General features: G+C 41.4%; 1 protein-coding gene across 1 annotated transcript in view; it reads right to left on the bottom strand.

The window, feature by feature from the left end:
* Nucleotides 1–13,025, bottom strand: part of LOC308095729 (semaphorin-6C-like) — a gene marked incomplete at its 3' end in the record, with an annotated part of 124,499 nt that extends 111,474 nt beyond the window's left edge. The window contains exon 1 of the mRNA XM_080442768.1: nucleotides 12,755–13,025. The remainder of the gene's footprint in view (nucleotides 1–12,754) is intronic.
* Nucleotides 13,026–14,129: the final 1,104 nt, after the last annotated feature.

Here is a 14,129-nt window from a genome sequence, read left to right as displayed (position 1 = left end):
AATCGCAGTTATTTGTGTGAAGAATTCATCGTCTATTGTCAATATCAACATGCACAATATACATTAAAATATTTTGCAAAACAGATTCCTTATCTTGTTTTCAGGTTTTTATTCATTTCAACACTCCAGGTATAAAGGATGCTTTCGTTTAGATTAGAAGAAAACCTTTTAAGGGGAGCAGTGACAAACTGTACCGCTAAATAGGAGGTAGGGATGCAAATTAGTTAGTTAATTAGTTAATTCACCTCATTGATTGATTGCGAATTAATTGATAAGCTGTGATTTTTAAGGATGCACCAAAAGGAAGATTCTTTGGCCGAAACCGAATACTAAAACACTGAATGTGATTTATTCATTATTATTATTATTATGCCTTTTTTGTATCATTGCTGTCATGGCTGTGACACTGGTTGCGTAACCTAATGGTCACTGTTGTGTTGTCCAACCAGCTGTCACTTAAACTCTGCAATAGTGCATAGCTTGTCCACCTATCAAAAGTCAGTTATAAGGATGCAAATTATCGATGAATTCAATAATTGTTAACCTTATTGATTGATTAATCGATTAATTGACAAGCGGCGTTCTTTAGGAACAAAAGGTAAATTTTGTGCAGAAACATAATTGCCTTGATGTATAACATTAACGAGCGTCAACGAGCATCAGCTGGTCACAGACACACACACCTCCCCTCTGCAGTGCTCTATGCCATGGAGTCTATATGTGTCATTTCTCTCCAAAAGCCCTTGAATATGATGGAATATGATTAAGGATTACTGTGTTTATGGTAAGCTCATATTTGATATCACACACACCATACTGTAACTTTCACTAGCCTAAACAAAACAAAAAAAAATCTAATAATTGAAAATCGATAAATTTAATCGAGTAAATTCTTAACAGCCGTTAATAGATTATAGATTCATTGTTAACATTCCCCAGTCAGTTAAAGTCCATAATAGTTTTAGTCGCCCACCGCCTGTCATGCTTTGTTTGTTGCTGTTTGTCTGGCATTGAATCATGGCTTCAAATAATCAGATGTAGTCAGGGTAGACGCGCCACAGTTATTCAGTCATGTTAACAACGTGGATTGTGTTTTAACTAATTCGATAAGACGAGAAGCTGGCGTTACCGTGCGTGTGTCAAAGACTGTCAACAGTCACTGTTTTCCAGTCATGTTATGAACGTGGAATATATATATGTTTTGGGTCGTTAAATAGAAGCGAGGCTGGCTGGCGTCACCGTCATGTCAACGTCCACAGTGTTTTTGTCACATGGTGAATGTAAAATAGGCCTATATGTTTTAGGCTCCTTGGATCAGAGGTCCACAAATTATTTTGGGGAGGGCCCAGATGTCATTAAAGTGACAATTTAAGGACTTTTAAGACCTTTTTAATTTAATTAAAATGAAACCGGTCAAACAACATTGAATGTCTCAACTCCTACAATTCCCCATTTCAAATATGATTATTTTGTGGGGTCGTGGCCTGAAATGTTTGAGAACCAGTGCCTAGGCTTAGGCTATCGAGCTGGGTGTGTGACCGCATACAACGTAGGTCCTGGTCCCAGGCAGTATAGCCACGCAGACTTTGTTTCCGTTAATGAACGGTGGGAAATCAGAACCGTGGAATGTTCAATTGATTGTCAATTGATACATTTAATCGAGTCAATTCTCAACGGCAATGAATCGATAGTGGAGTAATTGTTTACATCCTTGGTCGTGATATTTACAAACAGAAAAGGGGCCAGTAGGAACCAGTACATACACATACACACACACACACACACACACACACACACACACACACACACACACACACACACACACACACACACACACACACACACACACACACACACACACACACACACACACACACACACTCTCTACTGGGGTGGGGTTCTGTAAAAGCCCCTCCCCCACCAAGCAAACTGTAGCCTACACTTTGATCTTTTTATTTTTTTTACATCATAAACTCAAAATGTGGTTCATCCAACTTTGTTTTCCTCATAACAGTGTGTGTGTGTGTGTGTGTGTGTGTGTGTGTGTGTGTGTGTGTGTGTGTGTGTGTGTGTGTGTGTGTGTGTGTGTGTGTGTGTGTGTGTGTGTGTGTGTGTAATTATTTATTATTTAGTATAGCATTATAGTCCTCTAATCGGCTAAATCCGCTCTTTTCATTGCAGAGGCACACGCATGTGAAAGCTTGCGTGTGCACGCCTTTCGTGGAAGTGAAACACACACACACACACACACACACACACACACACACACACAGGCAATCTCACCATAATCACACAAACAGACACACAAGACAGCAATCACCTCTCTTCTGTAATTTTCCCCTCATTCGCACGCACGCACACAACACACACACGCACAGCGCGTGTGCGTGCGTGCGTGTGTGTGTGTGTGTGTGTGCGTGTGTGAGGGGATTAGAACAAAAGGCGAGTCCCACGGCAGAGATTTGAAGCAGGAACAACAACAGCGAGCAGACACACTACTCATCTAACCCTGCCCACCAGGGACCCACAGTGCATTGTATCAAACACACACCCAAGGTTACTCCCTCTGTTCACAATAATACACCAAAATAATACTGATACAATACACAATACACGTCTACACAATACTGATATAATACACAATACACGTCCAAACAATACTACTACGATACACAATACACGTCCACACAATACTACTACGATACACAATACATGGCCAAACAATACTGATACAATGAATACACAATACACGTCCACACAATACTACTACGATACACAATACACGTCCAAACAATACTGATACAATACACAATACACGTCCACACAATACTGATACAATACACAATACATGTCCAAACAATACTGATACAATGAATACACAATACATGTCCACACAATACTTATATAATACACAATAGACGTCCAAACAATACTGTTATAATACACAATACACGTCCAAACAATACTGATACAATACACAATACACTTCCAAACAACACAATACACTATACACTTCCAAACAACACAATACACTTCCAAACAATCCTAATATACAATAGAGAGTCGTGCGCATGTGTGGCTGTCTGTCTGCCTCGCCAGCCTTAGGTTTCGCGGGGTGGAGCTACAGGGTTTCCATGGGGAGCTTTCGATTTCGGTTTGCGCGTCGAAAACAAACACCGCTGCGCTGCTGCAATGAACGTCTCGGTTTGCGTGTCGAAACAAATAACGCTGTTGCAATGAACGTCTCTGTCACCGATGTGCAGCCCAGGCTACAAGGGCCCCGTGCAGCGGCGAGACGGGAGTACCTCTAGTACTGATACAATACACGTCCAAACAATACTAAAACATTAAACAAGTGTAGGTCTAAACAATAGTACTGAAACATCACAATACAACAAATATTTTACCCATAACTAGTCCTCTAATACAACAAATACTGTATACGACCATAGTCTGAGTAGAACACCTATGAAAACACCTGGTACTAGTAGCATCCTCTGCCCCTAAGTGGTCAAATGTCTGAAAATGCACATAACATGAATCCAACATATTAACTCATTCACTGCCAAAGACGACTTTGATGACTTTTTGTGTTTTTTGGTGTTTCCACTAGATGGCACTCTTCGCTAACACATGAGTGACCACTTCATCCCCAGAACCAGGAGATCACATGATCCCAAAATATACTGCTCTCCATTCACTTCCTGGTTAACGTATTTGCGAAATCGCCTGTATCTCACCTTCTATGTTTTATATATGTATTTTTGACGAGACATGCTATTTTCAACGGCCTATAACAAGCGAACGGGGGGTCGCGATCTTTTGCTGAAGCACAGTGAAACCCCCCGTGATTAGCAACGATCAGGGGATCGATCATACTGGAGGTTCTGTGACTACTTGAAAAGGTAAGAAAATCGAAGAAGCGCTGGCAGTGGATGATTTATTTATGTATTTATTCTGGTTGTGAATGAGTTAATAGAAAAGATAATGTGTAAACAAAAACAAAGAACATAAATTTACAAAACACAATGTTATACAATATGTAGAGGGGGTCCCTGCTTCATCTCTCTCTCAGCTAAGGGGTCCTTGGCCTGAAAGAAACGTTGAAGACCCCTGCTTTACATAAAATACCCAATCTATAAGATCACCACTCCACACGTTGTGAGCTGTCATACCACCAGGTGCCACCCTGGGGTGCCACCCTAGCTGTCATCCTACCAGGTGCCACCCTGCATGGGTGCCACCCTAGCTGTCATCCCACCAGGTGCCACCCTGGGGTACCACCCTAGCTGTCATCCTACCAGGTGCCACCACCCAGGTGCCCCATTACACACTATCTGGATTGGTTAACACACTCTAAGAGCACACACTGAGTCTGACCACTCCAAAAGGCCTGCTTTTCCCAGCATCTGAACATTGGTGCAAAAGTGAAAAGGTGTAAAAGTACAATATTTGCATCGGAGATGTAGTGGAGTAGAAGTAAAAGTACTGAAAATTGGAAATAGTCCAGTAAAGTAAAAATACCTCAAAATTGTACTTAGGTAGGGTAAGTGATTTACTTTGGTTAAAAACAAGTGTTAAATAGCTCTATATTCTGATAGTACTCATTGCTATAGGTTATTTGTTCAGTAAAAGGAGTCTCCATGTCTCTCCAGCTCTTCATTAAACAGAAAATGCATTTTCAGTGCTCTCGCCTGATTGGCTTACATTTTGTCACATACCTGAAAATGTACTATATTCTGTTTACTAAAGAGCTGGAGAGACCCCTGTGACCGAACAAACGCTCTGTAGCAATTAATGATTACTATCAGAATATAGAACTTTAACCTTTTTAACAAAACAAAAAAAAAATACAAAAAATATCACTTACCCTGCCTTTAAGTAAGGTATCAATACTGCAATATAGAAATACCCTGTTACTAAGTAAAAGTCCAGAATAAAACATTTTCTTTAGTAAAAGTACAAAAGTATTGGAATCAAAATATACTTAAAGTACCAACACTAGAAAGTACTCATTATGCAGAATGTCCCGTTTCACACGTTTCCATATGTATAACATCTTTTAAAAATAGCAGATCTACAAGCTCACAATGTGTCGCATTGTGAGCTTGTAGATCTGCTATTTTCAAATGGCCGAAATGTATATAGGGCTGAAGTGGTTAATTTCTGTTTTGTAATAATCAAAATCTACAAAGTAACTAGTAACTAAAGTTTTCATATAATTGTAGTGGAGTAAAAGTACAATATTTGCCTCTGAGATGTAGTGGAAAATTGGAAATACTCCAGTATAGTAAAAATACCTCAAAATTTGTACTTAAGTACAGTACTTGAGTAAATATACTTAGTTACTTTCCACCACTGCTAATGCAAACAACAAGCGTCTCATCTGCGAGCGGATAATCATGTTTACACACGGGATGAGTAAACGCTCATTTGAATGCATTTCAGAAGACGAAAACATTTGCCTGATGTTTTATGTATATGGTTCATGGTATATCTGCTCTGAATGTATTTATATCTGTCTGTCCATGTCTGAGAGCTGCACTTAGTGACTTCATGTTTCTTCTTTTTTTGTCATTTTATTGTTGTCTTCCTTGTCGCACAGTGTGTGTGTGTGTGTGTGTGTGTGTGTGTGTGTGTGTGTGTGTGTGTGTGTGTGTGTGTGTGTGTGTGTGTGTGTGTGTGTGTGTGTGTGTGTGCGTGCGTGCAGTGGTGGAAAAAGTACTCAAATGTTTCACTTCAAGTAACTTCAATAATAATGTACTTAAAGTACCGAAAGTAAAAGTATTAACATGTTTGAAAATAGCAGATCTACAAGCTCACAACGCGTCGCGATGCGACACGTTATGAGCTTGTAGATCTGCTATTTTCAAAAAGCCTAGATATAAAACAGGGCTAAAGTGGTTAATGTATGTTTTATAATATATTTATATCTGCAAAGTAACTAGTAACTAAAGTTTTCAAGTAATTGTAGTGGAGTAAAAGTACAATATTTGCCTCTGAGATGTAGTGGAGTAGAAGTCCAAATTTGAAAAAATTGAAGTACAGTACTTGAGTAAATGTACTTAGTTACTTTACACCACTGTATGTTTGTGTGTGTGTGTGTGTGTGTGTGTGTGTGTGTGTGTGTGTGTGTGTGTGTGTGTGTGTGTGTGTGTGTGTGTGTGTGTGTGTGTGTGTGTGTGTGTGTGTGTGTGTGTGTGTGTGTGTGTGTGTGTGTGTGTGTGTGTGTGCGCGCGTGCGTGCGTGCGCGCGATGCATACTTCATTCAACCCCTGCATAAGTGCCCCACTTGGGCACCCAGTCAAAAAGGTTCCAGACACGAGTCGCGACACTGCTACATTTTTGATCAAAAACGCAAAAAAAAGCACTACATTGGGAGCTGAAAGGCAATGAGAGATGTGTGCCGTGTGTGTGTGTGTGTGTGTGTGTGTGTGTGTGTGTGTGTGTGTGTGTGTGTGTGTCTGTGTGTGTCTGTGTGTGTATCCTTACAGATTGTAGATTGCCTATTTTTGTCTTTCAAGGTTAGTGATAAAAAAATAAAAAATAAATGGCATTCGTAATATCACCATCCTAAAAGTTTGAAATTCTCACAAGTGACAAGTAATACAAACGTGTGTGTGTGTGTGTGTGTGTCTCACAAGCTTGTAGATCGGCTATTTTTCAGTACAACAACTCTGACCCCAAACCCCTAAACCTAACCTCTTTATGTCTAATACAAACCCTGACCTGAATCCATCCCCCATTGTAAGCCTATAAGCCATTGTAAGCCGAAAATAGTTTTTAACAACAAAACAACCTTTTCTCTAGTGAGTCCGCACAATGGCAGTTTCTTAAATTATACCAGTGGTGGAAAAAGTACTCAAATGTTACGTATCGATACTGCAATACTCTGTTACAAGTAAAAGTACGGAAGTCAAAATTTACTTGAGTAAAAGTACAAAAGTATTGGTATCAAAATGTACTTGAAGTACCAAAAGTAAAAGTAACTGAAATGTTTGAAAAAAGCAGATCTACAAGCTCACAACGCGTCGCGTCGCGATGCGCGCGCGCGCGCACACACACACACACACACACACACACACACACACACACACACACACACACACACACACACACACACACACACACACACACACACACACACACACACACACACACACACACACACACACACACACACACACACACACACACACACACACACACACACTGGTGTCATTAGCTGAGGAGTGGACTCGACTGACGAGCCATTTGATTCATATTTCAAATCCCCCCCAAACGACTTGTGACTTATAAACCTCTGAATAACCATAAACCATGTCATTAAAAACCCAATAAGAGCTGAATAATATCCTACACACTGTCAGGTGAAAACCTTGTACGTCTAAAACTGTTACTTTTCAGGAAATGGGAAGGGAAAAAAATTAACCTGCGTTCCAATGAATCCAATGTATTTATCATTTAGTCACAAAATCCTGTTAACCCATTAAGACCGGGAATGCATCTGTGTCATTTTAAGAAATAGCAGATCTACAAGCTCATAGCGCGCGGCACAGAGTGCTGCGCTATGAACCTGTAGATCTGCAATTTTTTTTTAAATAGTGAAACTTTTTTTTGTGAAAATCTTTGAATATGTATTTTTTAAAGCGAACATTTTTAACTCTGTTACAACTTCTGTGGGTCCCTGGAACAAAATATTTTGAGATTTTTTTTTTGTTGAGAACTACTGGTTTATAAAACCCACAGACACACTTTCACTGTCACTTAAAAATGCTTTTAAAAATTGCAACACTTTTTTTTTTTGCAGACTACTGTGCTACTCTTGTGTGACTAGATAGATAGATTTTCAAATATAAAAATACAAAATATCTGATCTACAAGCTTACAACGTGTCATGATTTTTATCAATAATTTCTTAGTATATTTAATTATTTGTCATATCTGCCCTGTGCATTTTTTTATTACGAAACCTAAAAGCCAAAAAGAAAAAAGAATTATTCATATTTTCCAATGTTCTATGCCAAACACAATTAAATCATTAATCGCAATTATTTGAAATAGACAGACAGGCAGACAGACAGACAGACAGACAGACAGACAGACAGACAGACAGACAGACAGACAGACAGACAGACAGACAGAGAGACAGACAGACAGAGAGACAGACAGACAATATAAAATTGAAATATGGTGTTACAAGGTTTCTGCCCAAAAAACCTCTGCCCATAAAACATGTCTTTAATAATCCAGTAAGGTCTCTGGAAGCCATCGTCGCCTTTGGGTGAATACCTTGTATGTCCAACAAACGTCACTTTTCAGGAAACGGAACAAACATGTTCAGAAACGGCGAAAATAGCCGATCTACGTGCTCACACGTTGTGAGGTCGTAGATCGGCTATTTTCACTACATTTGCTTGACAGTTTTGCTTGAAGTAGGGCATAGAATTACGGGGGGGGAAACCCATAAAAATTAGACATTTGCAGTGGTGTAAAGTAACTAAGTACATTTACTCAAGTACTGTACTTGAGTACAATTTTGAGGTACTTTTACTTAACTGGAGTATTTCCAATTTTCAATACTTTTACTCCACTACAGCTTAGATCCAAATATTGTACTTTTACTCCACTACAGTTATTTGAAAGCTTTAGTTACTAGTTACTTTGTAGATTTAGATTATTATTACAAAACATACATTACCCACTTCAGCCCTATATACATTTCGGCCATTTGAAAATAGCCGATCTACAAGGTCACAACGCGTCGTGATGCAACGCATTGTGAGCTTGTAGATCTGCTAATTTCAAAAGACGTTTATACATTTGAAAACTTGAAATGGGACATTCTGCATAATAATGAGTACTTTTACTTGTGGTACTTTAAGTAAATGTTTATTATCAATACTTTTGTACTTTTACTCAAGTAATTTCTCTATCCTGGTACATTTACTTGTAACAGAGTATTTCTACATCGCCGTATTGCTACTTTTTACTTTAAAAAGTAAAAGAAATGTGAGTACTTTTACCACCACTGGACATTCGGAGATAGGAGGTGTTTGGCCTGACAGAGACCACACAGAGAGACGGATAGACAATGAGGTGGCAGGACAGCTTTATAGGAGCAGCATGGCTCATATGTGTCACCCTGTGAGGGATGAGGCTATCGTTGTGATGGAGCCCGCCTGATTGATCCTAATAAAAATATACTACGGCAGACAGGCACATGCATGCACACACACAAACAAACATGCGCACGCACACGCACACACACACACACACACACGACCTTGAGGTGTGAAACAATAAGTAATAACTGGTCGTTAACCCATTAAGACCTGAGGCCGATTCTAAGAAATGTCTTAATCTAGATCCTAACAGATTGTTGTTTTTTTTATATTTAGACTTTCTTTTTTTTTACATTTAAAAATACATTAAAAAAATGATTTAAGATTTGCACACATTTTCAAAAAAATTGCTGATCTACAAATTCATAGCACGGCACCAGAGTGCTGCGCAATGAGCTTGTAGATCTGCAATTTTTTTAATAGCCAAAGAAATAAAAAAAGTGACAGGTGCGTTCCCGGTCTTAATGGGTTAATATATCTGAAAGTGGAAGATGGATTGGATGGATGGATGGATGAAAGATAGACAGACAGACAGACAGACAGACAGACAGACAGACAGACAGACAGACAGACAGACAGACAGACAGACAGACAGACAGACAGATAGATAGATAGATAGATAGATAGATAGATAGATAGATAACAGACAGACACATTTCTTCGTCTTTGCTCTTTTATCAACGCGAGAACAATGGCTTCTATCATAGCATGCTAACTTCCCCAGGAATAGAAACAAGCCTGTAGTTTCTATTAGCTTGAGATTCCCCAAGAACTGCCCTCACAGCCCTCCTCCGAGACACTATTGCGAGTGGACAGAAACGGTGCCATCTTATAATGAGCATTAGCGAGCAGCAATTACACCAAGATAAGGTTGGAAATGGGTCCTTTAGGTTTCCCAGAGTAGAATTCTCTGAATGTTCCATGTATTCCTAGGAGTACGGTACTTGCTAAGCGAACGTGACAGGGCCTCTCAGACTTTGGGATCGGCTCTCGAGAGCTACGGCCTCTGTGGACACTTTTTTTTTCTTCCTAAGAAGCACTTTAAGTAAAAAACACACTACTGTTTAAACAGGCATTTACGGAATGTCCTCGATTCCTATCCCCCGTGCGCGCGTGTGTGTGTAGCGTGTGTGTGTAACGTTTGTTGCGAGGACGCGTCGACGTTTTATGAATGCCATTTTTACTATTCTTTTTGCCTTTACTAAAACGTAGGCCTAAAGCCGAGAAATGCAAGCGCTCAAATGCACACGCACACATGCACACACACACACAAACAGAAGCATTTGCGGAATGTTCTCCTCTACTAACGTGTCTGCTTTGCTCCTGAGATTAATTGTGCAGTTTGTGTTTCCGTGGTTATTGTAATTATTTGAATGCTTCATGCTTGTGCTTTCATACCTATTGTATGTAAAGTATAAGACCGTGAGAAGTGCTATATAAATAAAATGAAACGTACTTAATGTAACATACTTAATACAGTATAAAGGTTCTGGACAAAAAGTCAAAAAGGTTCTGGACGTGACACTGCTACATTTTTGATCAAAAACGCCCCAAAACTCTACATTGGAGCTTAAAGGTAATGAGAGATGTGTCGTGTTTTGTGATAAATGTCCCCTATACCACTATACCACATGCACACACAAACACACGTTTGTATAACTATATACTGAGAACATCAACATTTCAGGATGGTGAATCAATGCCATTGCTACCATTTTCATCACTAACCCTAAAAATCCAAAATAGACATTCTACAATCTGTAAGTGCACACACACACACACACACACACACACACACACACACACACACACACACACACACACACACACACACACACACACACACACACACACACACACACACACACACACACACACACACACATTGATGTCATTACCCGAGGAGTTGACCGACGAGTCATTCGATTCATATTTCAAATCCCCCCCAAAACGACTTGCGACTTATAAACCTCTGAATAAACCACAAACCATGTATTTTTTTGTTTTTGTTTTAGTTTTTATAAATGAGAGACCTATCCATTCTATATGTTAACATGCTAACTTTTCAGGAATAGAAATCCTGCAGTTTCTATTAGCTTGGAATCCCCATCGATGATGTCACTGGTAGGCAGGTAGAAATGGAACCAAATGCACCCTTATGGGTCTGTGACTCTGAGTGTGCAAATGGAACCAAATGGACCCTTATGGGTCTCTATCTCTGAGAGTGTACAAATGGAACCAAATGGACCCTTATGGGTCTGTGACTATGAGTGTGCAAATGGAACAAAATGGACCCTTACAGGTCTGTAACTCTGAGAGTGTGCGACTGGAACCAAATGGACCCTTACAGGTCTGTAACTCTGAGAGTGTACAAATGGAACCAAATGGACCCTTACAGGTCTGTAACTCTGAGAGTGTACAAATGGAACCAAATGGACCCTTACAGTGACTCTGAGAGTGTACACATTTTGTACACTCTCGGAGTTACGGTGGTCCTTGAAATTCAATCGTTTGAGAAGACTGGGGGGAGTGGGGGACCCCTTGGAACCAGCTGGGGGTCCCTGGACCCCATATTGAGAAGCACTTATAGGATCTAGTATGTGAGTGTGTATAGTGCTTGTGGTCTTTGAGCAGTGAGTGGTTTTTTTATGTGCTCGTGGTACTTCGAGAGTGACGGAGAGACAGACAGACAGTTAAACTGTCTTATCCATTAAATCTGTCTATCTGATAAACTGTCTGTCTGGATTCATGTCGGATTAACACGCTTGCTCTGTCTGTCTGTCTGTCTGTCTGTCTGTCTGTATGTCACAACATGAAACCGAACCGAACTTAACCAAGTTAAACCTGTTAAAAAAAAGGACAAGTGTGTCTGCGTGCGTGTGAGTGTGAGTGTGTGTGCGTGTGTGTGTTGTAGTGATTGACAGTCAGTCAGTCAGTCAGAAAGGTGACAGACTCTGCTCCACTCTCTACTGGGAATACACTGATCCCATTCCTAACACACACACGCAAGCATTTGCGCACACGCACGCACGCACGCACGCACACACACACACACACACACACACACACACACACACACACACACACACACACACACACACACACACACACACACACACACACACACACACACACACACCACAGAGAGGAGAGAGGAGAGAGGAAAAAACAAAAGCGGGGAGAGGGAGAGTGGTGGGGAGAGATGGGGAGAGAGAGAGAGAGAGAGAGGGGGGGAGATGGAGAGAGAGAGAGGGAGATGGGGAGAGAGAGAGGGAGACACACAGAGAGACAGAGATGGAGAGAGAGAGAGAGAGAGAGAGAGATGGGGCGAGAGACAGAGGGGGGAAAGAGGGGGGAGAGAGAGAGAGAGAGAGAGAGAGAGAGAGAGAGAGAGAGAGAGAGACATACACACACACACACACACACACACACACACACACACACAGACAGAGACAGAGACAGAGATGGCGAGAGAGAGAGAGAGAGAGAGAGAGAGAGAGAGAGAGAGAGAGAGAGAGAGAGAGAGAGAGAGAGAGCATGCGAACCTACAAGGCTGCAAAGCACGTCTCGGACCGACGCACGTACACACGCACGCACGCATGGAGAGAGAGGGAGAGAGAGAGACTCACCTCCTTCTTCTAGTACCAGGCACCGGTGGCTGAACAAACACCACCATAAAAGAGACTAAATAATGATAATAATAATAATATAATCCACTGAAACGCAGGCGACTGTTGATGATAATTCCCAGGACCACGCGCACACCCCACGCACACACGCACGCACACACACACGCAGTCACACACACACACAGACACATACACACACCGCGTGAACGGTCTCTCCTAGTTGTCCAGCGGGCAGCAGCTCAACACAAAGAACGCACGAAATCCGCCGCAACGCGACCGAACGGTCGCATCCCGATACGCGCACGCACACACACACATACAGGCAGACACGTGCACGCGCGTCCCCACACTCACACACACAGAGCGTTACGTGTGTGTGTGTTGTGATGTTCCGTGCAGCGGCGGTCCCACACACACACTGACTGAACTGAAGTGAGCGCTCCGCCACCGGAAGACTGTGGAGCGCGCCGCCTCGCCGGCGCCACGCCTTCGTCATTTGCATATGTGTCCGTTGCAGCCTATTAGAGAGATCGACCCGCCCCCCCTCGCCCTGCCCTCTAGGCATGTAGCCCCTCCCTCCCCACTTCAAATTCATACTAGACACTATTATACCATACCAAAGCAAGCCTATGTATGCAATTTTTTTATTTTTTCTTTAAATGTTTATCCCACGATTTTGTAACAAATGTTTTCACCCAGTGCCAATTGCCTATGTAATCCTGGGCTGCTGGGCAGCTAGCAAGCCGCTTCTTATCACCTGACAGGGGGGAGTTTCCCCGGTAGGACGTAGTGTGTGGAAAGAACACATTATTCCAACCAGTTCCTTTCCCCTCCATCAGACGCTCCGGCTGACCAGGGGGAGGCAGTATAGAGACCAGGATTACTGCATGTTTTTGTGGTAGGGGACACGGAGAGAACATGCAAACTCCACACAGAGAGGCCCTTTCGCCAACCCCACCTAGGGTATGGGCACTGATGACGCGGAGGAGAGGACACGGCCCCAGCACCCACAGGTATGTATGTATGTTACAGTATGATTGGAAAACCAGTCAGATTGAAAAAGGAGTGCTCGTTTTCTTGAAGTGCTCCACCCGCACCCCAGGGGGGTGGAGCGATATAGGCCTACATGTGTGTGTGTATATATATATATATATATATATATATATATATATATATATATATATATATATATTATATTCATACGTGTGTGTGTGTGTGTGTGTGTGGGGGGGGGATGGATGGATGGATGGATGGATGGATAGATAGATAGATAGATAGATAGGTAGATAGATAGATAGATGGATAGATAGATAGATGGATTTCGCGGACCAGTGGTTCTTGTATTCTTGTATTTCTTTTACTGAGGATAAGGTTA

This window comes from Gymnoscopelus braueri (genome assembly GCF_963280865.1).
Source record: "Gymnoscopelus braueri genome assembly, chromosome: 11".
NCBI lineage: Eukaryota > Metazoa > Chordata > Actinopteri > Myctophiformes > Myctophidae > Gymnoscopelus > Gymnoscopelus braueri.
The sequence above is the reverse complement of the archived record's forward strand: the minus strand, read 5'-3'. Positions and strand labels throughout refer to the sequence as shown.